The sequence below is a fragment of the Dioscorea cayenensis genome, chromosome 16 (assembly GCF_009730915.1).
Source record: "Dioscorea cayenensis subsp. rotundata cultivar TDr96_F1 chromosome 16, TDr96_F1_v2_PseudoChromosome.rev07_lg8_w22 25.fasta, whole genome shotgun sequence".
NCBI classification, from domain to species: Eukaryota; Viridiplantae; Streptophyta; class Magnoliopsida; order Dioscoreales; family Dioscoreaceae; genus Dioscorea; species Dioscorea cayenensis.
Genome location: NC_052486.1, coordinates 14,238,325 through 14,264,312, shown reverse-complemented (window position 1 = coordinate 14,264,312; position 25,988 = coordinate 14,238,325). Strand labels below are relative to the sequence as shown.

Genomic DNA, 25,988 nt, shown 5'->3' with positions numbered 1-25,988 from the left:
ATCGAATGTAAAAACAATGAATCCACAAAAAAACCACCTCGATGGTCACATCGATGGTCTTGTGGAAAGTCCTCTACTCGTCGTCCAAGGATTCCTTCGTCCGGTATAGGATACACCTCGTTCGAAGCTCCCATACCAACCTTCTTCCTAATGGAATCACGATGTCGGAGCTGTAGAACCTCTCCAAAACCTTGGCCAATACCCTTCGAAACCCTAGCCGAAGCCCTCTCGCAAGTTGAGGAAAAGATGGAGAAAAGAATACCAAAATCGGGGCTGAATCGGCTTTAAATAGGGCTGGAATCGGGCAACTCCACGGGCATGGATGATACACGCGCCCGTGCGGAATTTCCACACGGGCGTGGATAATTTCCACATGCCCGTGTGGATTCTCTATTTCTCTGGTTTCTCGGCCGGCTATGAACAGTACTGCTACAGTACTTCCTACAGTGTTGCTACAATCTTCGACCTGAACAACTTCCCAATTCCATACTTTCATCGGGGTAACGCAAACGGGCACACGTTCACATCTTGAATCACTTGCTTCTTCAATGATATACATGTTGGTGGAGCTCTTGTTCTTATATGCATAGGTCGGAATGCTCAAGTGTGACTGCCTTTGTGCCCCTCCAAATGGATGTGCTCACTCGAATGCGAGGAGGTTGGCACACACTCTAGCATCTCACACCTGTCCTATGTCTTCGCGTTTGAACCTTAGTAAGATCTTCTCCAAAATAGGTGCATTATGATCCACATTAACCTATTTCCTTCATACTCAGCCTCACAACTATACCTGCATAAAAGTAACATAAAAACACACATATTAATGTAAAAACCTGAGAAAAGTAATGCTCAACATAAGGAAAGAATGCTTCGCATTCATATCACACAAGCACTTATCAAAGCAGTATGCCTTTAAAGAAGCCCTTCTCCTCTCTAGCTACAGTAATTTGCTACAGTAAATACTCACAGTGCCATGACCCTGGTTTTCTTCTCTTTTTCGCCCGAAATCATATCTTCTTGTCCTCCATGGCTTTTTCATGCCCTGCGAAGCAAATAATATATAATTAAGCATGAAACATGCATCAATTCTTATAAAAAATATATGCTAGAGGTGTCAAATACATATACTAAAATATATACATTTAGACAATTATCAAATATCCCCACACCTAAGTGTTTGCTTGTCCCCAAGCAAACAAATCATGAAAAACAAAAATAATAATAAGTGGCTAAAATGTATCACCTCCGGTTCAAATAAATACAAGAATCTACAAGCACTGGATAATGATATACTGATATTAAGTTACAAATAGTAAGCACAAAAGAAAGATCCTGTCTCACCTCTTATATGTCTGTGCCATGTGTGTGAATCTTCTATCTCATCTGCCTTGACCTAGTCTAGCCTACTGACTTCAATCATTATAGCTCTAGATGCTAATCACTCCACATGCAAGAGTACTGAGTCTTAAAATGCTAATTGCTACTTCAATGAACAAGTAAGAACCTTCTAAGTCTTAAATTTGAACTAACTCCCTTTTCTTTCTCATAGCCTCTAGTAGACAGTAAAAAAGATCAGTAGGGTTTTTATTTTCATTTCATTTCATTCATTTTTTTTTGAGTCTGACTAGCATAGACTGCATAAAAAAAATCTTTCTGGAGGGTGCATATGCTAGTTAAGAACAAGAGCCACCCAACTACTCGATTACAGTCTATATAGAAGCATTCATGCTTCATTAGTAGAGGAATGCTGACATAGACTCATTTTTTTTCATTCATTTTCATTTTTTTTCACATTCACCCTAGATCACATATTCAGACTGCTCTACATGCCACAAAACTAGGGCTAGCACAACAAGACTTTAGAAGTTCTTAAGACTTCATTGAAAGAAAGAACATAGAATTCTAAGGCCAAGTACTCAAAGTTGTGTGTTAAGTATACAAGAGAGATAGAGTAGTCATGTTGGCTTTTCCCAGGGCATCAACATAAGATTCAGTGCACAAGACAATGCTAGAGTTGAAACAGGATTCAATATAGTACAACAACAAATATTTAACTTACATCAATCATTAATCCATACTAGAAGAGTCTTACAATCATGAATAAGCCATCATGGGTAACACTAGCATGCAAATAATGACCCTAATACATGAAATACACCCATCCCCACACCTAGTGTTGTACATTGTCCTCAATGTACACTAATCACGAAAAGCATGTTAGAAATAGCAATGAAAACAAAAGTGGTGGTGAAAACAAACTTCCCAGGTTCATCTTGTGTAAATGGCAAGGAGTGACCCAAACACAAAGTATGACAAGCTATACATGTCGAGTCCGACTTCTGTGGAATGTGAAGAGGCTCACCAAGCTCCCTTAATGCCCTACAAGGCATAAAGGAACATCATCATTCAAAAAAATTTAAAATTGCAAGAATTGAATACTAGGGAGTAGTCAAACACACAAACAAGATAAAGTAAAGAAGGTCTTACACACGGCTGGCAAGGCATCCCCTTCCCAACTTATTAAAATCAAATAAACATGCATGCAGAAAGTAAAGCAACATAGATAAACTATAGAAATAAAATAAGTGTCCATGCTTAGAAACGAAAGAGATCATCAAAAGGTGCTGCAGATGGCGGGCAATGGAGCAGGAAGCAGTGTGGCCTGTGAGGAAGATCCACAAGAGGAGATTACAAACTGATAGAAATGTTCTGTGAGCTGCCGCTGACCCTCTAAAATCTGGTAGAACTATCCTCGCATCTTCGCGCTGCTCGTGACGGATAGCCTGAATGTCATCCTCCATAACCTTGAATCTAGAGTTGAAGTCTAATGGGAATGAAGTGCCAGGAAGATCCTGAGTGGGTGCTTAATCAGGTTCGGACTTTGACTCATCTAGTTCATACTGACTGGATTCTCTTATCGTTAAGTATGAAGCAAGTCTGTACATGCCACCCTTCTTTTCTAACAAACCAATTGCTTGCAAGATAGGCGCTTCAAGAGGCACCACATCCCCGACTGCAGTCATGGCTCGAGTGCAGTCCAACAAATTCATACCTCAAATCAATCTGGTGATGTAGGGTCCTGCAAAGATGGATCCCAGATGAACAAACCGACCCTCATGAAGGAAAGCTTCAGTAATAAGGTGGCCTAGATGGATAGGATACTGCTCATTGATGCCGTACATGGTGAACAAGTTGGATTGTGTAACTACACCCGTGCTATCTTTCCGACGTCCAATAGAGTGTGTGATGAGAGCATGAATGTATCTGTGGAGGGGATTCACCAAACGAGTAGCCTCCCGCATATTTTTGGTGTCACTAGGCACTAAAGAATTCCAATACTTGCTCTCACTCATGCCAAATGGATAATCAATGTGGGGGCCGATTGAGCAGTGACATGCTAATGAATTCATCATCATAAATTCCCAAGTATTTTGCAAATTCCATGTGGTTCATTTTATGAATTCTTCCAAAATCTTGGAATCAAATGGCACTTTTTCTTTGAGTGATAACACTCCTTTCATCTTGCTTCACATCAAATGTGCTCAACACCTCCAATGTAAGTTGGTGAAAAGTGGGTTCATCGATTGAAAATAATTCCGTCCAACCATTATGAGTTAATAAGTATTTCACTTGCTCATCCCACCCAAGTTCTCCTAGAATACTCCATTTCAATATGATGAAAAGTACCAATTATCTTGGTTTTTAAACTTTCATAACGAGTCTTGTGAAGAGAATTAGAGAAACTGGGTTCTTCGGGGGTGTGAGAATCGTTCCGTGGCCATTTAGAAGTGAGTTTCTTGGCATGCAACATTCCTACATAAATAATAATTCAAATAAGAATTAAAGAAATCCAAGATAACGGAAAGTGTGGCATGAAAATGGGTAAAAACATGAAGAAACACAAGAGAATAGATCCAGATGGCCATATGGAGGCCGTGTGGATACTATTCAATTTGCAAGAGGTTCCCATCAACATGAATTTGAAAAGATTTGTACATAAATTCTAGAGAATCCAAAACCATGATGCTCAAACCACACAAGACAAGCTAAAAGCTTGAAACAATCCAAACAAAAGCTCAAGAAAGCAAGAAGAAAAGAAGAAAATAAATTCATTTCATCAAGTTTCTTACCAACAAAAGTTTGAGAACACTTGAGTGGAGCTTGAAGACAAACACTAGATCTACTTCCCAAATAGATGAGGAGATGATTTAGAACAAGAAATGGTGAGATTCAGCAATGGTATGATGGATAGTAGAGAATGGAACTTAGTTTGGAGAAGAAGAATAGTAAACAGGGAGAAAAGGTGGATGATAAGTGCTTGTGCGATATGAATGCGAAGCATTCATTCCTTATGTTGAGCATTACTTTTCTCAGGTTTTTACATTAATATGTGTGTTTTGATGTTACTTTTATGCAGGTAGGGTTGTGAGGCCGAGTATGAAGGAAATAGGCCAATGTGGATCATAATGCACCTATTTTGGAGGAGATCTTGCTAAGGTTCAAACGCGAAGACATAGGTCAGGTGTGAGATGCTAGAGTGTGTGCCAACCTCCTCGTATTCGAGTGAGCACATTCATTTGGAGGGGCACAAAAACAGTCACACTCGAGCATTCTAATTTATACATATAAGAACAAGAGATCCACCAACGCGTACATCATTGAAAAAGCAAGTGATTCACGACGTAAATGTGTGCCCGTTTGCGTTACCCCAATGAAAGTATGGAATTCGGGAGTATTTCCGGAAGAGAACTGTAGCAAGTACTGTAGTAGCCCGGCCGAGAAATCAGAGAAACAGAGAATCCACACGGGCGTGTGGAAATTATCCACGCCCGTGTAGAAATTTCACAGGGGCGTGTGACATCATACACGCCCGTGTAGTCGAACGATTCCAGCCCTATTTAAAGCCGATTCCAGCCCCGATTTCAGTATTCTTTTCTCTATCTTTTCCCCAACTAGTGAGAGGGTTTCGGCTAGGGTTTTGAGGGGTATTGGCCAAGGTTTTGGAGAGGTTCTACGGCTCTGACATCGTCATTCCATTAGGAAGAAGGTTGGTAGGGAAGCTTCGATCGAGGCATATCCTATACTGGATGAAGGAATACTTGGACGACGAGTAGAGGACTTTCCACAAGACCATCGACATGACCATCGAGGGGATTTCTTTATGGATTCATTGCTTTTACATTCAATTTCTTTGATTGTACTTAGCTCCATGGAGAGCTAAACCCCTAGTGGGTACTTTGGTGATTGTGAACCCTAGGATGTACTCGTTTCATTGAACTTCTTTATTATGCTTTCAATAAATTGATGTTTATTGTGAGTTCCAACCTTGAATGCTTGATTGTATGAACAGTTCCCCTAGAGTGACACTAGGGTTGAGAGTTCTTGTTGGTAACCTTGTGAGTGAGTGACACACCACGAGCGTTAGACAAAGCTAGGTTGGAGAGGGTTGAGAGGGTGAGTCGAGAGGTACATGAGTGTCCCCTTTCTCCTCCGACGTGATAGATTCTACCTACGTTCCTTGAGTTCTTTGCGGCCATAATAGAGTGAATGGTCTAAGGGATGAACCTCTGCTGGGGCCTAGTTGCGCGTGCAATGGAGTGAAGCGTTGAGGGATCATAGTATCTAGGGCTTAATTGTGGCTAGGGATCTTCCGCCTGGACCAAAGGGTTAGGTCTATAATTAGGAAGCGATTTATCACTTGGAATCCCTAGAGCCCATTGTAACTTTATTCGAGTGCGAGGTTGAGAGGTTATTTAATCTCTCCTTCGAGACAACAGTAGAGTTAGGCATAGTTGACCTTAGATTTTGGACTATGTATGTAAGGATTTCCACGACTCACCATTGCATTGATTAGGAAGCATAATAGAGTGAGTTCTTGCACTTGAAACGATTTTCCAAGATGAAGCATCATCCGAGTACCCCATCTTTATCGATTGCCTTACCCTCTTCTTTATTCTTGCTCTCTCACTTGTTTCTTTTATTATTGAGAATTGAATCAATTTCACACCATTCACTATTGATATTTCACATACCTAAGAACCAAATTAAGTATTTTCATTCCCTACTCCCTGTGGATTCGACCCCGCTCACCCGGGATTATTACTTCGACAAACCCGTGCACTTGCGGTATATAAGCAAGGGGTACTTGTCAAGTTTTTGGCGCCGTTGCCAGGGAGCTAGGCGTTTAGAGATACTTTGCACTTTGGTTTCTTAGCTATTTCACTACACATTCTATTTCATATCTTCTTATTCTATCATCATTCTGATTTTCTTTTTCTTTACTTTTGGTGCAACTCTAGGTTATGACCCAGGGAATCCATCAATATTGATTGAAGGAGACCCTGAGCTTGAACATACACTTCGAAGGAAAGGGAAAGAACCTGTACAAGAACAGCCTAATCTAGCTGATTTGGAAGTAGAAGGATCTGACAACATGGGAGAACAAAATGAGCAACAACGGACACTATCCGATTATGCCAGACCTTCAGTGTTGGGAACACAATCGAGTATTGTGCGTCCCCCAATCACAGCTTAGAATTTCGAGCTAAAGCCGGCATTCATCCATATGCTACAGCAGTCCGCACATTTCAACAGTTTGGCCGATGAAGATCTAAACAGTCACATAGAGAGCTTCCTAGAGATGTGTGACATGTTGAAGATAAATGGTGTGATGGATGATGCCATCAAATTGAGAGCCTTCCCATTTTTTCCTTAAACTGGAAAACAAAGCAGTGGCTACACTCATTACCTAGGGCATCAATCACTAGATAGGAGGAGATGGTAGAAGCTTTTCTAGCCCGTTATTTCCCTCCCGGAAAATCAGCAAAGCTTATGAATGAGATCTCATCCTTTATGTAGTTGGAATTGGAGTCTCTATTTGAGACATGGGAAAGGTTCAAGGAACTCCTGCGTAAGTGTCCGCAACACGGATTCCCGGAGTGGATGATTGTTCAAACCTTCTACAATGGTTTGAACCCGAGTACAAGGCAACTCTTGGATGCGGCGACAGGAGGTACCTTAGGTAGCAAGACCCCCGATGAGGCACGTCAATTGATTGAGGAAATGGGGTTAAATACTACCAGTGGAATGCTAGGAAAAAGAAAAAGGTGGCCGGTCTCCATGAAATTGATGCGGTAACTTCATTGGCGGCCCAAGTGGAGAGTTTGAGTAAGAAGCTAGATCTTATAGCTTCGAATAGAGTTGTGGCCATGACAAATTGTACCAGTTGTGGTGGAGGACATGCTCCTTCTGATTGCCCAATCGTCATAGGTGATGTTTCTTCAGTTGAGAATGTTGACTTTGTAGGTAATGGAATGAGACCTCAAGGGAATCCATACAGCAACACCTACAATTCAGGTTGGAAGAATCATCCCAACTTTTCAAGGAGTAATCAAGGACCACAGAAGACCATGGGGCCATCGGGGTTCGAACAACAACAATAAGCCCCTCAAGTGGAAAACAGAATTTCAGGCTTGGAAACCCGAATGACGGATTTGAAGAAGCACTTGGCTAGATTTGTTCAATCGACAAATACAAGGTTTGAATCAGTCGAGGCTACACTTCGCAATCACACCGCCTCCTTACACAACCTTGAAAATCAAGTGGGGCAAATTGCTAAATCTCTTTCTGAAAAGCCATATGGAAGTTTACCAAGCAACACGGAAACCAACCCGAGAGAACATGTGAAGGCGATCGCTTTGAGAAGCGGTCGTGAGGTTGAAGGGCGGCTTCCGAGTGAGAAGCCGAAAGAACACGCACCTGAGGTCATAGATGTTGAGAAGGGAGCAAACAAAGAGAAAGAGGTGGCACCCCCATCTTTCAAGCCAAGAATCCCTTATCTCTTTAGATTAAAGAATGACCAAGGGGATGACCAGTATAAGAAGTTCCTGAGTTTGTTCAAGCAACTCCACATCAACATTCCTTTTGTTGAGGCTTTGGCGGAGAGTTCTTCAGTGGTGCTTGATGCTTCATGCGAAGTTCCTGAAAGACCTATTGACCAACAAGAGGAAATTGGAGGAGAGTTCTTCAGTGGTGTTTGATGCTTCATGCTTGGCGGTGTTGCAAAAGAACATGCCGAACAAGAAGAAAGACCCGGGAAGCTTCATTATTCCATGTAACATCGGCAACTTAGGTAAGGAAATGGCATTGGCGGATTCAGGGGCAAGTATCAATGTCATGCCGTATACTTTCTTCCAAAAGCTAGGCTTGGGTGAGGCTAGGCCTACTCGGATGACTTTACAATTGGCGGACCGAATAGTACGACATCCGAGAGGCATCATTGAAGACGTGCTTGTCAAGGTGGACAAGTATATTTTTCTGGTTGACTTTGTAGTGCTAGATGTTGATGAGGATGCAGATGTACCCTTGATACTTGGGAGACCGTTCTTGCGGACTTCCAAAGCATTGATTGACATGGACGGCGAAGAGGTCACGTTGAGAGTCAGAGACGATAAGCTCACTTACCGCCTTGCTGAAGCCATGCGGCATTCTCTCGATTTTGATGACACTTTGTATTTTCTAGACACTAATGATGAGATTGTTGATGAATATATACAGGAAATGTTCAACCCGGATCCGTATGAAGGTTTGTTCGACCAAGAGGAGAGCAATGAAGAAGTAATGATGCTTGGTTCGACTGGAGAGGAAACATCTACCCCGGGAATCTTGAAGAAGGTGCTCCGAAAAATGAAGATGGCTCGAAGACACGACTGAAAATGCCCCAAGACTATTGGAGACATACATGAGCCAAGAAAGTTGGACGAACCATTGTTAGGTGGTCCGAAGCCCGATAGTGCACCCTCTACCCTCAAGAGACTTTGCTCATCATGCTTTCAAGTTATGGGTAAGAGGGCAACCTTCATTCATGAACCACCATGAGGTAAGAAAGATACGTCAAGCTTAGTGATGTTAAACAAGCATTTCTTGGAAGGCAACCCAAGTGTTTACTGTTTTTGTACCTTTTAGTTTAGTTTGTTTGCATGAATAAATTGTTAAGTGTTGGTGTTTCAATTTTTGAGTGCTTGTGTTGTGATTCTATTGTGGGTTTTTAAAAGAATTCATTGTATGTTTTGTTGAGAATTGGCGAAGTTTGGACATTTGAGTTCTATTTTATGTTTTTATCTGGTATATCTTGCACAATAGGGCAGGCTCTGAGTGTGTAAACATGTTCAGACTAGTTCTGCAGAGCCCTACGAGGTTTTTTCTAAGTCATCCGGAGAAAACACTGCAGGCGTGTGGAAATTCTACACGCCCGTGGATGTCTTGTGAACTTTTTCGAGAGGGCACGGGGCGTGCGGCTGCCTGTGGATGACCATCTTGTTGGCACACCCGTGGGTAATTTCCACGCGGTGTGTGCCTTCCTCTAGAGTTGGGCAGATTTTTCCCAAGAACACACGGGGCGTGGACTCGCCCCACTGGGTGACTCTGCGAACCACGCAGGCGTGGGTAATTTCCGACGCCCGGTGCGAAACTCTGCAGGTTGCTCCCTCCATCCCGAGAAAAACACAGGCGTGCGGCCGTCCACGTGAGGTTGAGGCATGTGAATGCTCACGCGTGGGGATTTTCTGCACTGAGCGTGTGGGCGACTTGATATTTTTTTCTCGGATGACCGGGGAAGCAGCAGGCGTGCACGCCCATCAGTAGGCGTGGCGCGCAGGCGTGGATAATTTCCGCTGCGCTCGTGGGAGATCGTTCTAAGTCAGTGAGAGTTTTTCCCGAGAGCGCCGAGGGGGCATGCATCGCCCTGTGGAGCTTTTGAAGTGAGGCTGCACGGGCGTGGGGAATTTCCACACGCCCGGTGGGGATCTACTGAAACGTCAAAAGTCACGAGTTACGTTTAAAAAGTGGATGATTTCTCTCCTTCTTCACGACTCCTTTTTCCCCGGAAAACACTCTCACAACATTCTCCGAGTCCATTGCGCCCGATTTGGTGGGATTTTTAGCAAGTTTTTCGGCGGGGCTCTCTATTTTTCTCATTTCTCCTCGTCGGTAAATTCATTTTTCTTCATCTTCTTTGTCAATTCATGATTTCTATTGATTAATCTAGTTAACAATGCTTCGTTTCTTCAATTGGAACAATGATTTACATTTAGAACGAAGTTAGAGATATTTTTGATGTGTATTTTTGGATTGTTGATAACTGGCCATGCGTTTCTCACGCCCCGTGAATCCACACGGGCGTGCGGAAATTCCACAGGACCGTGTGGATTTCTGTAGTATTGTTTTATCAATTTGTTTGACTAATTTTGTTTAAATTTAACAGATCATGGCACCTAGGACAAAGAAGCAAACTGATAAGAGGCCACGTGAGTCATCCTCTGAGCCCGAGGGCATGCGATTTGTGATTCCCGAACATCAGGCCCGTTATGAGCGCTTATCGAGACTCCACTTCGGACAGACTTGATTCCTGGACACGACTATATTATGAGATCTTCAGCAGGGAGATGAGTTCGCTGATGAGGGTGAGGACCTTATTCCGGAGAGGGGTTGGCGGCAGTTGTTGACGATTAGAGAGCCAGGTATCCGAGAGTTTGCACTGGAGGTGCTCTCTTCGTTTGAGTTTGATAGAGCGTATGCGAGCTTCAACAGTTTGGGCACCATTCAGTTCAGAGTGTTTGGATGCCACCATAGTTTCAGCATTACGCAGTTTTCCATACTACTTGGCTTATACGAGGAGGCATTCACAGATTCCTAGGAGTACGCACACTTGCCTACTGATTATCCTGGAACCTTGACCCCGCAGAGAGCTTACAGAGTGCTATGTGGTCAGGGTCAGTACGAGCCGGTGTCTCCAAGGCCACGTGTCTTTCCCGGTCTGCCTACAGATATTTGCACGCAATCATGAGTAGGTCGGTGAATGGCCGTGGCAATAGTACTGGTGTCTTGAGCCGCCAGGAGTTGCTGTACTTGCACTCAATGGTAGAGCGCGTACCGATACACTTAGGGCACATCTTAGCTGATTACATCAGACATCAGGGACAGTACACTAGACTGGGAGCGATCTTCTCGGGTCCTTACATTACGAGATTAGTGCTGGGCATGGGTCTCTTGGATTCGATCCGCGGGGCCGAGAAGACGAGTGTACCTGCTCCCCTAGGTCTAGAGACGATGCGGTTGATGGGCATGGTCTGCAGGGTTCGGACAGGTGTTTTTGCGTTAGTTCTACCAGCCCCAGAGATAGCTGAGGATGAGGGTGACGACGCCGGAGCATCTCAGCTCGCCCCTGAACCTCAGCCCGCATCGATGGACACCGAGGCACCTCCAGCGGCCGAGGAACCACCCCCAGTGCGTATGTTTTCACCTTCTCAAGCCAATGATCGCTTTGAGAGGCTCGAGAATGCTATAGGAGTGGTCTGAGCCGAGGTTGCTGAGATTAGGGCTACGCAGGCAACTCAGTACACAGAGTTCATGGCACGTTTCAACATATTACTGCAGATCCTAGAGCGAGACGTTGCCTCATCATTCGACCTGCAGCCGAGGACTCTTCAGGCACCGCTAGTACCTCCAGTACCTCCATGCTCGACCCCATCACCAGAGGACCCACTATATGCTTCCACTTCCGCAGCAGCAGCAACGGAGACCGAGAGCGACTTCGACACTTGACCTTTCTTTTACTTTCATGCATTTTACTTTATCTTATTTTCTTGTTTTTAGACTTGTTCACTCAGAAAGGATTTTCCTTCTGAGTTTATGTTATTTTGCATTATCGAGTTGTATTCATTGCTTCATCTTTTATACACTCGAGTTATTTTTGTTTTTCTTGAGCTTCACTGAACCCCCTCGTGTATGCGTGCAGATGGTCTTGTCTTCTTGGAAATTGAGACTTAGCCACGGGCACGGCCAAGGTGCTTTGGCACTTGGCCGTGCGAGCTTCACAACCCGTTGGAACACTACTCCCAATGAATTAGCTTCATCAAACGCAACACTAGGAGTCAGGGGAGTATTGTTTTGATTACTTCGCCCACATCAATTTTTGAATGATATATTTTGAGTGAGCTTGCATGTGTACATTGAGGACAATGTACAACTTAAGTGTGGGGGGGAGTTTCATAATGCGCACATCTTTTCTATTAGTCTTGATTGATATATGCTCACATAGCCAATGGCGGTTCACCTTAGTTGCAATGTTTGTATTCTTAAGTCTAGGAGAATTGTTAACATTGAATGTTTTTTTCATGCTCTAGTTCTTGCTTGAATTTTTTTAGGAATTTTTTTGCCCGATTTACACTTAGTGCACTACTCACTCTTTGAACTCTATTGGAAACTCATGTTTGATGTTAAAGGGACTAGTTAGGTTTACTTCTTTTTGATGGAAAAAAATGAAAAGAAGGAACAAAATAGTTTTTTGTTTATTTGTATTTGTTGTGTGGAAAGAGCTACCACATATGAACTATGAAGCTACTCTCACAAGTCGGATACTAGTTATGCCCTAATGAGAGAAAGAGCTATCTCATAGGATGAGTGAAAGCTACCACCCGGGTAGAAAGAGCTACCACCTCGAAAGTGTGAAAGCCACCTTAGCAACCGCTTTGGAAAGGGCTACCTTAGAGGATGTGTGAAGCTACTACCATCTTTTAAAATTTTTATCACTTGTGTAGATAAATAAGTCCCTTGCACTTAGAACTTTGAGGAGTATAACTTGGGGTGTTTTGAGTGAGTTCACACACTTACACGAAATTTGGGTTTGTTATCCTTTTTGATTTAAGTTTTTAGCTAGAGCATTGATTTTTCGTATTTACTGTTGAAATTTTCCTTACTTGTAGAATACTATCTTTGTATACTTTGGTGAACCTAAGGCCAAGCACTTTCAACATTTTCTTCATTGATGCACAGAATGTTTAATGTTTGCTTGAGGACAAGCAAAAGCTTAAGTGTGGGAGAGTTTGATAAATGCTTGTGCGATATGAATGCGAAGCGTTCATTCCTTATGTTGAGCATTACTTTTCTCAGGTTTTTACATTAATATGTGTGTTTTTATGTAACTTTTATGCAGGTAGGGTTATGAGGCCGAGTATGAAGGAAATAGGCCAATGTGGATCATAATGCACCTATTTTGAGGAGATCTTGCTAAGGTTCAAACCCGAAGACATAAGTCAGGTGTGAGATGCTAGAGTGTGTGCCAACCTCCTCGTGTTCGAGTGAACACATTCATTTGGAGGGCACAAAGGCAGTCACACTCGAGCATTTTGATTTATGCATATAAGAACAAAAGATCCACCAACGCGTACATCATTGAAGAAGCAAGTGATTCATGATGTAAACGTGTGCTCGTTTGCGTTACCCCAATGAAAGTATGGAATTCGGGAGTATTTTCAGCTGGGGTTTCGAGGGGTATTGGCCAAGGTTTTGGAGAGGTTCTATGGCTCCGACATCGTCATTCCATTAGGAAGAAGGTTGGTAGGGAAGCTTCGATCGAGGCGTATCCTATAAAGGACGAAGGAATCCTTGGACGATGAGTAGAGGACTTTCCACAAGACCATCGACACGACCATCGAGGGGATTTCTTTATGGATTCAGTGCTTTTACATTCAATTTCTTTGATTGTACTTAGCTCCATGGAGAGCTAAACCGCTAGTGGGTACTTGGGTGATTGTGAACCCTAGGATGTACTCGTTTTATTGAACTTCTTTATTATGATTTCAATAAATTGATGTTTATTGTGAGTTCCAACCTTGAATGCTTGATTGTATGAACATTTCCCCTAGAGTGACACTAGGGTTAAGAGTTCTTGTTGGTAACCTTGTGGGTGAGTCGAGAGGTACCGGAACATCCCCTTTCCCCTCCGACGTGATAGATTCTACCTATGTTCCTTGAGTTCTTTGCGGCCATAATAGAGTGAATGGTCTAAGGGTTGAACCTCCGTTGGGGCCTAGTTGCGCGTGCAATGGAGTGAAGCGTTGAGGGAATCTTAGTATCTAGGGCTTAATTGTGGCTACGGACCTTCCGCGTGGACCAAAGGGTTAGGTCTATAATTAGGAAGCGATTTATCACTTGGAATCCCTAGAGCCCATTGCAACTTTATTCGAGTGCGAGGTTGAGAGGTTATTTCATCTCTCCCCCGGGACATGAGTAGAGTTAGGCATAGTTGACCTTAGATTTTTGGGACTATGTATGTAAGGATTTCCAAGACTCACCATTGCATTGATTAGGAAGCATAATAGAGAGAGTTCTAGCACTTTAAACGATTTTCCTAGGTGAAGTATCATCCGAGTACCCCATCTTTATCGATTGCCTTACCCTCTTCTTTATTCTTTCTCTCTCACTTGTTTCTTTTATTATTGAGAATTGAATCAATTTCACACCAATCACTATTGATATTTCACATAGCTAAGAACCAAATTAAGTATTTTCATTCCCTACTCCCTGTGGATTCGATCCCCGCTCACTCGGGATTATTACTTCGACAAACCCGTGCACTTGCGGGATATAAGCAAGGGGTACTTGCCAGTGGCAAGTTGGCATGATAATCTTGACTCCATACGGCCTCAATGAAGTAGTCATTGAGGCCGTTCAAAGTAGTGTAATGTTTTTGGAAAATCTAGACGGCCTCAATGAGGACCTCATTGAGGCTGTTTAGAGTAGGCTAAAGTCTCTGGAGAATCCAGACAGCCTCAATGAGGTCCTCATTGAGGTCGTTTGGACCCTGAATTAAGGTTTAAGCCTAAAGACACTCCTCCAAATGCATGGGTATGGCTACAAGGTGTTCTAAAATCACCTCCAACATGAAATAATGGTTCCAAATTTTGATCTAATGTATGAAATGATAGCCAAAACAAGTGCTACTCAACAACGAAAACTAGTAAACAACCACATGGAAGATGATCATGATAAACAAAGCAATGAGAGCATGGACTTATTCAAATTCGCAACACCAAGAGAATACGAAAAATGACAAGAACATGAATACAAAGAACACACAAGCATGAAAATAAACCCCCGAATGCTTGGGTTGCCTCCGAAGAAGTGCTTGTTTAACGTCATGAGCCTGACATACCTTGTTACTTACCTTACGGGGGTTCGAATAATTTGAAACTACCCCCGGTCATCTTCAAATTATTGTTGTTTCTTCCCGGTAAATTCAAGGACATCAATGAATGAATTTCACATTTTTCATGAGTAAAGGGAGGTGAAGATTGTATCATATTTTCTTGAGGCGTTGGATGAGAATAAGTGAAACCTTTCTTCTTCTTTCCCCAGACCTCCCTCCAAATTTTTTTCAACATTGAATCTCTTTTTTCTTCTTTGCCATTGGTACACATAACCTTCTCCTTTGGCTTCTTTAAATTGGAACTTGGAAGAGGAGAGTGAGATTCTTCTTGATCTTCATTTCCTAGATCTCCCAAGTATTCATCCAATAGGTTTAATGATAGCACCTCCTGTACACAATCAGAAATTAAAAGTTTAGTTTCATCAACAAAGTAAAGTATGTCATCATGGTCTAATGAGTGTTTCATGGCCGTCGGTAGAGTATATACTGCTTCTTCCTCCCCAACCCTTAAAGTTAATTTTCCTTCTTTAAGGTCAATTAGGGTACAGGAGGTAGTGAGGAATGGCCGACCAAGAATCAATGGTGTCTCCACATCTTCATCAATATCCATGATGACAAAATCCACAAGAAATACAAATTTGTCCACCCGGACAATTACAACTTCCATGATCCCACGAGGCTTCCTTGTTGATTGATCCGCCAATTGTAAAATTATTCTCGTGGGTCTAAATTCATCAAGACCAAGCTTCAAATACATGGTATAGGGTATAACATTAATGCATGCCCTTGAGTTTGTTAGTGCATTTTCTTGAACTCCGCGCTCAAGTACACATGGAATTATGAAGCTTCCCGGATCTTTCAATTTTTGTGGGAGCTTCTTCACCAAAATAGCCGAACAATTTCTTGTGAGTGCAATTGTGACCTTTTCTTCCAATTTGCTCTTGTTTGTAAGAAATTCTTTACAAAACCTGGCATACTTGGGCATTTTAGTTAACGCTTCCACTATCGGGATGTTTATGTGGAGTTGCTTGAAGATGTTGATAAATTTTGTGAATTGAGCATCCTCCCTATCTTGCTTCAATATGGCCGGATAGGGAATTGGAGGTTTGTATTCAGAAGGCTTTGATGAACCATTTTTCAGAATTTCCTTGTTTTCACATTGCTTGCTTTTCTAAATAACTTTTTCAGCTGTGTTGGGTTCTTCCACTTCGGCTATCCCAGTTGCCTTGACACTTGGGTCAACTCTGACCCTTGTCTCAACCTGTCTCCCGCTTCTAAGGGCAATGTCCTTCAAGTGCTCTCTTGGGTTCTCCTCAATGTTACTAAGAAGACTGCCTGAAGGTCGCTCAGAATTTGCTTTAGCAAGCTGCCCCACTTGGTGCTTAAGGGACTGTACAGAAGCTTGAAGGTTCCTCAAAATGGAGCTTATCTCATTGAACTGTTTGCCATGTGGAGCAAGCTGAGCATTCATCTTACTGAACTGAGTATCGATACTGCTGGTTATGCTATTGAAACTTGATTCAGTGTTAATCATGAACTTGGCGAGCACATCTTCAGTAGTGAATCTCTTCTCCAATATTGGATGTTGCAATTGGGAGCCTTGTGGAGGTGGTGCAGCTTTTTATTGTTGTCCCTGATTCCATGAAAAGTTTTGGTGGTACTCCCACCCCGGTTTATAAGTTGAGCTGTAAGGCTTCCCTTGTGGCCTTTGTTCCCCAATATAATCAATATTCTCAATTGGGGCAATGGAGGAGCTAGCAATAGGACATTGGGCGACTCCATGCCCTCCACCACAAGTGCTACAACTCAACATTGACTTTGAGTTTGAGCTACTACCCATGAGCATGTCTAGCTTCCGAGATAACACATCAACCTTTGCGTTAAGAGCATCATTAACACTGACTTCATAAATTCTGGCCCCTTTTTGTGGTGTACTTCTTGAGGCCCAATGAGACTCATTGCTTGCCATTGATTCAAGGAGTTGCTCGGCTTCGTCGGGGTACTTGTTACTAAGAGATCCACCCGTTGCGGCATCAATTAATTGATGAGTTGCATAGTTCAACCCGTTGTAGATGATCTGAACCCGCATCCAAGAAGCAAAACCATGATGGGGGTATCCTCGAAGGAGTTCTTTGAATCTCTCATAAGCTTCAAATAATGTCTCCGACACTCCTTGTTTAAACGCTGAAATTTCTTGCCTTAGCTTTCACACTTTTCTAGGAGGAAAATACCTTCCCAAAAATTTTTCAACCATGCCTTTCTATGTTTTGATCGATCCCGGTGGTAAGGATGTGAGCCATTGGTATGGCCCCATTTCTCAAACAGAATGGGAATAGTCATAGCCGGATCACATCGTCTGTCACCCCTTTTATCTTGAAAGTGGAACATATTTCAAGAAAACGGGAAAGATGATCATGGGTATCTTCGTTTGCAAGACCGTTAAATTGGACTGAATTTTGGATCATTAGGATGGTGCTTGCCTTGATTTCAAAATTGTTTGTTGCGATGGATGGTGCTTGAACAGAGAATTCTTTGCCCGTGAACTGTGGCCTTTCTTATTCGGATAAAGTACGTCTTTCCTCGGCCATGATTATAGATTATCTATCGTCAATTTCTATGTTTCTTTCACTAGTGCTTTCATCCACTTTCTCTAAGTCTTCGATGCAAGGTCTTTTCAATTTCACTATCAAGTGTAACTAGATTTGATGGATTTGCTCGTGTCATGCACAGTACCTTGCAAAGTCAATAAAGATAAGGAAAGTTAAGCTCAAAAAAGAAATAAGACAAATGAAAAGAAGAAATAAAAGAAAAGAAAAATGGTTAGAGCAATAAGCGAGAAGTTTCCTAGAATTCCATAAGTTCCCCGGTAACCGCACCAAAAACTTGGTGTGCTCACCCGCAAGTGTACGGGGTTGCCAGGTAATACCTTGTGCAAGAGCCCACGGATCGTATTCCATGGGGCTAAGGAGCTCCTATTACTCCTCCATCACTTACTTTCTAACCTCACAACTTAAACATGGTATACTACTCTAATATATGCAAGAACATAAATAAATCACAAGTATAACAATTTCAAGGCAAGAAAAGAGATCACAAAAGCAACAATGAGATAAATAGGCCTAGGGATAAGGATCCCCATGAGGGGTCATCATGAAATATGGATGCATAAAAATAACATAGCAAGGGTAATTTAAACCGACGGATCTCAATGTTTGTTCAACCCCAATTTCTCAATAGTTAAACCCTAATCCCATACGAATAATGACAAGGATTTCTCCCAAATCACATTCCTACAATTGCATTAACTAAAGAAAGATTACGCCATAAGGATACACTCAACCTAAGTTTATCCTTAAGATGAGGAGGGGCTATCGACATCCAATTTCTCGGCATGTCCATCAAAGAATACCCCTTCTAGCTCATTAATGATCTAGCACATGAAAGTAGGTCACATCTACATGTACAACTCAACAAAGAACTAAGGATCTCTTTGTTTTATAGTTCTAGACATGAAGAACAATGAGCCAAGACATAAATCAACCCAGTGCATTTCAAATAAAAGTTTAGCATCCAAAAATACATGATGAACCCCCAAAGGTTCACCTACATCCGGTGGCCTTGCGTGTCTAGTGTGCCATCAAACAAACAAGTATAACAAACTCAAGCAAAACACAAAGCAAATGCATAAGAGGCACTCCCTAGTCCAAATGATGATGAAGAAGAACAATGCCGGCCGAATGACGCTTCCCCTAGCCCAAGGAATGCCGAATGCTCCTCCTCCCTTGATGATGAAGCTCTACCCCTGAATTTCAAGCTGTTGATCACCTCCAAGCCTCAAGCCAAGCTCTACCAAGATGTCTTCGTTCTTCCTCTTCTTTCCTATAAGTTGGCTGCAAAAAGTCCTCCCCTCACATCTCCCAAAAATCTTCCAAATTCTCTCCTCTAATCCCCAAGTATCCTCCCTAAAAATATAAGGCCGTATGAGCTTAAAATGAGACTCAAAAAACACCCAAAAGGATCTATACCGCCTTAATGAGGGGGTCCATACTGCCTTAATGAGGGGGTCATTGAGGCAGTATGCCTTCAAACAAGCTCTTCTCTCTCTGGCTATAGTATCTATCCCGGGGTTAATCCAAGGCAACATTGAGGCCGTATTTCTTGGATCAATTCCTGACTTGAAAATCATCCATGTGCTATAGTGGTCTTGCTACAGCGCTGATGCTACAGTACCACTGCTACATTACTCCAGCTATGGTAATCTGTTGCAGTGAATACTATACAGTATTGTGACCTGGTTTCTTCTCTTTTTTGCCCAAATCATATCTTCATGTCCTCCATATCCCTTTCATTCCCTACAAAGCAAAATAATACACCATTAAGCATGAAACGACCATCAATTCTTATAAAAATACATGCTAAAGGTGCCAAATACATATACAATATGTACATTTAGACACTTACTAGATACCCACAAGGACAGACGCACGCCCCTGCGTGCTCTCGGAATAACACTTAATGCTTCTGAATGCAACCACACGGGCGTTCGAAAATTACTCACGCCCGTGTGCACGACCCACAGGGGCAGACGCACGCTCCTATGGCTCCTCTGTCCAGCACGAGAAAAACTCTAATTGTTTCACAAGCGTGTGCAGAAATTGCCCATGGCCATGGACATTCACAGGCTAGATCACAGGGGCACCTACACGCCACTGTGTATTATCAGGATGAAGGAGAGATCTTCTACGGAGATCTGCACGGGCGTGTGGAAATTATCCACAGCCGTGTTGTTATCACAGAGTCATCCACAAGGGTGAGTCCACGCCTCTTTGTCTTCTCGGGAAAATTTGCTAAGTCTCTGTAGGATGACACATGCCCGCGTGGAAATTACCCACGGCCATGGATCGTCACAAGGTCGTTCACAGGGGCAAGTCGACGCCCCTGTGTCCTTTCAGGATGAGCTCGCAGTAAAGACCCCACACGGACGTGCAATTTTCTTTGGAAGTCTTAGAAAACTCTGCAGGCTTTGCAAAAAATTTCTAAACATAGCACTACACTCAGAGCCTACCTTATCATACAAATTGTACTAGAGAAAAACATAAAAAACTCGCTCAAACGACCAACAACTTCACCATAAACATTTAAGCACACGATAACACCAAAATATCCATGAGAAAATCACAACAATAGAATCTAAAAATCAAGATACCAACACTTAAAGCCTTATCCATGCAAACACTAACTATAAACTAGAAAAACAGTGAAAACTTTGGTTGCTTCCCAAGAAGCGCTTATTTAACGTCATTTAGCTTGACGAACCTTGTCTTACCTCACGGGGATTCATAGATGAAGGTTCCCCTCTTACCCATGAATTGGAAGCATGATGAACATAGCCTTTTGAAGATAAAGGGGGAGTTGTCGAGCTTGTTACAATAGAGAGAAGTGCTAATGGTTGAACTCCGCTGGGGCTTAGTTGCGCGAGCGATAGAGTGAAGCGTTGAAGTGAACTTTAGTATCTGGGACTTAATTGTGACTAGGGTTCTTTCGCCTGGACCAAAGGGTTAGATCTATACATAGGAATAGGGTTTATCACTTGGAATCCCTAGATCTCTATGCAACTTTGCACAGTGTGAGGTGTTGAGACTGAGCGATTTCTCCGCCAGGGCATAGTATAGAGTTAGTCATGGTTGACCTTAGGTTTGGGATCGTGTATTTTAGGATTTTCACGACTCATTAGGCATCAGTTAGGACACATAATAGTTAGTCTTGCACTTGAAACATTAGTCCTAGGGGAAGCATTGTCCGAGTACCCTATTTTTATTGATTGCCTTTCCTCTCATTTTATCGTTCCTCTCTTTCTTATTTCTTTTAGTCTTTTCATATCAATCTTATTCACACCATCATTGATTCATTCTCATTCTAGTTAAATAGCAATCATTGTGTTTCTATTCATTTTTCCCTATGGATACGATACCCCACTCACCTGGGATTTATTACTTTGATAGACCGGTGCAATTGCGGGTCACACGCAAGTGCGTTGTCAAGTTTTTGGCACCTTTGCTGGGGAATAGGCATTTTAGAAGAACTTTGCACTTTGCTATTTTAGCTATTTATCATTCATTATATTTCACACTTTCTTTTTCTTCCGTCATCCTCATTTGTTTTCTTTTGTCATGTCTTACTCTTTGTTGCAAGGAACTTAAATGATGATTGATTCGCTCATTGCTCTATATTCACAAGTTGAAGCTCTGAGTAAAAAGTTGATAGAATTATTACTTCACAACAACAGAGTAATCCATGTTACAACACATATCATCCAATTAAAGTGGGCTAACCAAACCCATTATGGAATAATGATGGACAACATTGCTAAGCACCTTAAGGTGAATGTCAGAAGGGTGAGCTACTTGGAGAGAATGTGCTTCAGTTGCAAAAAGTATTAGCTAATTTTATTGAAATGACCGATGTTCGTGTCCAAAATATCGAGACCACATTTAGATGTCTTGAAGCCTCCTTTAAAAACCTTAAGCATTAATTAGGAGGGATACTTGACACACTCTCTAAGGACAACAAGTATTTGAGCAAGCAATTCAAGTTCTTTCTAGAAATGATGTGGTAGTGAATGACAATGAAGAAGTAGGACAAAATGGGTATGATGTTGTAAAGAGTGAGAGGATGCAAGAAGAACCTTTCTTTCAAAGTGGGGATTGCTTTAATGGACAGTGTCTTTGTGAGCAAGGAATGATTCAAGAAGGCTTGGTGAAGACATATTGCTTTCAAGTTGAAATGGAAGAAGAAGCAAACACTAAGGTAATGGAACAAATATCTCTCTTTGGGATTGATCAACTCATAAATTGCAAGAAAAAGATTTTGGGTTTGGAAGAAGATGTGGGTAGGAGATTGACGCCATCCAATGACCCACCTGTGCTAAGCTTGGATAATTCCCAACCCAAATTGTTTCCTTGGAGGCCAAAGGTAAAGATGGTTGGACTCTCTAACAAATATTACGCCATGGCAAGTAGATTTTTGTTTTAAAGGAAGTAGCTATGCAATGTCTAGTCGGGAGGAACACACTCTTTTCAAGCACCCATAAGGAAAGGAAGAGGTATGTCAAGTTAAATGACTTAAAACAAGTGCTTCTTTGGATGCAACCCAAGTTTTTAATGTTTTTCTAGTTTTTAGTTAGTATTTGCATGAATAAGGCTTTGAATGTTAGTGTCTTGATCTTTTAGATGCTTTTGCTGTGATTGTTGATCATTTAGTGTGTCCGTGTGCTTAAATGTGTACTGGCAAAGTTGTTGGTTGTTTGAGTGAGTTTGTTTTGTTTTCCCTGGTATATTTTGCATGATAAGGCAGGCTTTGAGTGTATTAAGATGTTCAAGAATTTTCTGCAGAGCCTGCAGTTTTTCTAAGTCATCTAAAGAAAACACACCGTCATGTGGACTCGCCCATGTAGATAACCCTGTGATAACCACACGGGCGTGGATAATTTTCACACGCCCGATGTGGATCTATGCAGAAGAGCTCTCCTCCATCCTGAGAATACACAGGGGCGTGTGGGTGCCCCTTGTGAGATGGCCTCATAAATATCCACGCCCGTGGGGAATTTCCGCATGGGCATGTGAAACACTTAGAAGAATTTCTCGGGTTGGGTAGAGAATACACAGAGGCGTGCGTCTGTCCCTGTAGGTCAGGCACACGGGCGTGGGGAATTTCTACACACCCGTGTGGATGTGTTCAGAAGCGTAGGGTATCATCCCGAGAAATGACAGGGGCGTGCGTTTGCCCCTGTGGCTCTCTCCTATAGACTCACACGAGCGTGGGTAATTTTGGCACGCCCATGTGGATGTATAGATCTGAAAAAGGCTGTGTTTTCTCTTTATAAAATTATTTTGCCTTTTCATCTTTTCACTCCCAAACATTCTGACAACACATCCTTGCACTCTCCCGACCTCTCACCGTTGTTTTAGAGCGTTGTTCGTTGAGTTTTCTGGCCGTTTTCTATTCTTTCATTATCATTTTGTCAGTATGCTTCTCTTTCTCTTATAGGAAATGAGAACTAGTCATAGACATGGCCAATGTGGGTTGTGTGTGCTTCATAACCCGTTGGAACTTTATTCCCAAGGATTTAGCTCCATCAAACGTAACACTAGGAGACAAGGGAGTATTGTTTCAATTTCCACTTTGACATTTATGCTTGATTGATTTATTTTTTATTGTGCTTGCATGGTACATTGAGGACAATGTACATCTTAAGTATAGGTGGGAGTTCACATTGCACATGTCCTTTATATAAATTTTGATTGACATACATGTTCACGTAGCTGATGGCAGTTCACCTTAGTTGCAATGATTGTATTCTCGAGTTTAGGAGAATTTTAACATTGAATATTTTCATGCTCTAGTTTGATCTTGAATTTCTAGGAATTTTTGCCCGATTGATACCTTTTGCACTACTCACTCTTGAAACTCTTTTGGAAACTCAAGTTCGATGTTTAAGGGACTAATTAGTTGTGTTTCATGTGTTATTTTGCTTAAAAAAATAGATATATTGTTTAGTTGTGCATTTTGGGTGGAAAGAGCTACCACCTATGAAGTATGTAGCTACTCTCATAAGTCAGATACTAGTTATGCCCTAATGAGAAAAAGAGCTATCTTATGGGATGAGTGAAAGCTACTACCCCGGTAGAAAAAGCTACCACCTCGAAAGTGTGAAAGCCACCTTAGCGGCCACTTAGGAAAGGGCTACCTTAGAGGATGTGTGAAGCTACTACCGTCTTTTTATTTTGTTATGTTTTTTAGATAAATAAGTCCCTTATACTTATAACTTTGAGTAGTATGCTTTGGGTTGGATTGAATGAGTTTACATACACTTACACGATTTCGGGCTTGTTGTCCTTTTTGATTTTAGTTTTTAGCTAGAGCATTGATTTTTTCATATATAGTGTCAAAATTTCCATTACTTGTAGAATGCTCTCCTTGCATGCTTTGGTGAACCTAAGGCCTAGCACTTTGAATATTTCCTTCTTTTATGCTTTAATGTGTTATTTTTTGCTTGAGGACAAGCAAAAGCTTATGTGTGGGGAAGTTTGATAAGTGTTTGTGTGATAAGAATGCGAAGTGTTCTTTCCTTATGTTGAGTATTACTTTTAGCAGGTTTAAGCGCTAATACATGTATATTTGTGTACTTTTGCACATGTATGGTTGTGAAGCTATGTATTGAGAAAAGAAGCCAAAAGTAGATCGTAAACGCATTATTTGGTGGAATCTTGGAATGAATAAATCTGAAGATACAAGTGGGACTCCAAGATACATGAATGTGTGCCAACCTCCATGAATTGAAGTCACTACAATGAGTTGGAGGGGCACAAAGGCAGTCACATTTGTGTATCCCGACTTGTGCATTGATAACAAGACCTCCGCCAATGAAGCTTTTGATTGAAGAAGACGTGCGATCTGCGACATAAACGTGTGCCCGTTTATGTTGCCTCGATGAAAAGTGGATTCGGGAGTGTTTTTGGCCTGGGGGGTACTGTAACAGGTTAATGCAGCAAATCATTGTAGTATTTTACTGTAGCAGTTACTATTCACTATCGGCTAAAAATTAGAATTCCAGAGAATCTACAGGGGCATGTAGAACATCCACAGGCCCGTGTAGATGCCCAATTCTAGCCTATTTAAAATTTTTTTGGGGCCAATATCAGCATCATTTTTCTCATTTTTTCTCCATCTTTTGAGAGACCGGCGGCTAGGGTTTAAAGGGGTTTTGGCAAGGCTTTTGGAGTGGTTCTCTGATTTTGACATGATGATTCTCTTGGGAGGTAGTTATTGGCGGAGCTTTCTTTGGCACTGATTCGGTGAGGTGTGCCCTAGGCTTGACAAGAGGACCTTTGGAGGGGACGAGGCCACTCCACAAGACCATCGACACGAATACCGAAGAGGTTTTCCTATGGATTACTTGTTTTTACTTTCAATTTCATTGTTGATTGTATTGTGCTCCATGGAAAGCTAAACCCTCTAGTGCGTACTTGGACTTGTAAACCCTAGGATGTTATTATTTTATTGACCTTTTTATTTTTGCTTTCATTAATTGATGTTTTTTAATTGAGTTCCAATCTTGAATGCTTGTTGAATGATTTCTCCCTTAGAGTGACACTAGGGTTGAGAGTTTATCTTGGTGGCCTTTGTACATGAGTGAGACACCATGAGGGTTAGACAATGCTAGATGAGAGAAGGTTGAGAGGATGAGTCGAGAGGTAGAGGAGCGTCCCCTTTCCCCTCCGCTGTGATTTATCCTAACTTCATTTCCTAGAGTTCTTTGCGGTCACAATAGAGTGAAGTGCTAAAGGATGAACTCCGCTGGGGCTTAGTTGCGTGAGTGACAGAGTGAAGCGTTAAAGTGAAAGTTAGTATCTGGGACTTAAAAGTGACTAGTGGTCTTTCGCCTGAACCAATGGGGTTAGATCTACATATAGCATTAGGGTTTATCACTTGGAATCCCTAGATCTCCGTGCAACTTGGGACAGTGTAAGGTGTTGAGACAGAGTGACTTCTCCGCCTGGGCATTGTATAGAGTTAGTCACGGTTGACCTTAGGTTTGGGACCGTGTATTTTAGGATTTCCACGTTTCATTAGGCATAAGTTAGGAGACATAATAGTTGGTCTTGCACTTGAAACATTAGTCCTAGGTGAAGCATTATCTGAGTACCCCACTTTTATCGATTGCCTTTCCTCTTATTTTATTGTGCCCCTCTTTCTTATTTCATTTAGTCTTTGCATATCAATCTTATTCACACCATCATTGATTCATTATCATCCTAGTTAAATAGCAATCATTGTGTTTCTATTCACTATTCCATATGGATACAATACCCCACTCACCTGGGATTTATTACTTTGACAAACCCATGCACTTGCAGGTTAAACGCAAGGGGTGGCATCTAGAAGTTGTCTTGTACTTGGATTCAACCCGTTGGAAAAAGTCTGAATGATCATCCATTTGGGG

At 42.0% G+C, this 25,988-nt stretch overlaps 2 non-coding genes across 2 annotated transcripts; one reads left to right on the top strand and one right to left on the bottom strand.

The window, feature by feature from the left end:
- Positions 1–6,825: 6,825 nt before the first annotated feature.
- On the bottom strand, positions 6,826–6,932 carry LOC120279763. Its single transcript, XR_005542066.1, has one exon. It is a non-coding gene; the product is annotated as a small nucleolar RNA R71 (small nucleolar RNA).
- Positions 6,933–17,085: 10,153 nt separating this feature from the next.
- On the top strand, positions 17,086–17,192 carry LOC120279778. Its single transcript, XR_005542080.1, has one exon. It is a non-coding gene; the product is annotated as a small nucleolar RNA R71 (small nucleolar RNA).
- Positions 17,193–25,988: the final 8,796 nt, after the last annotated feature.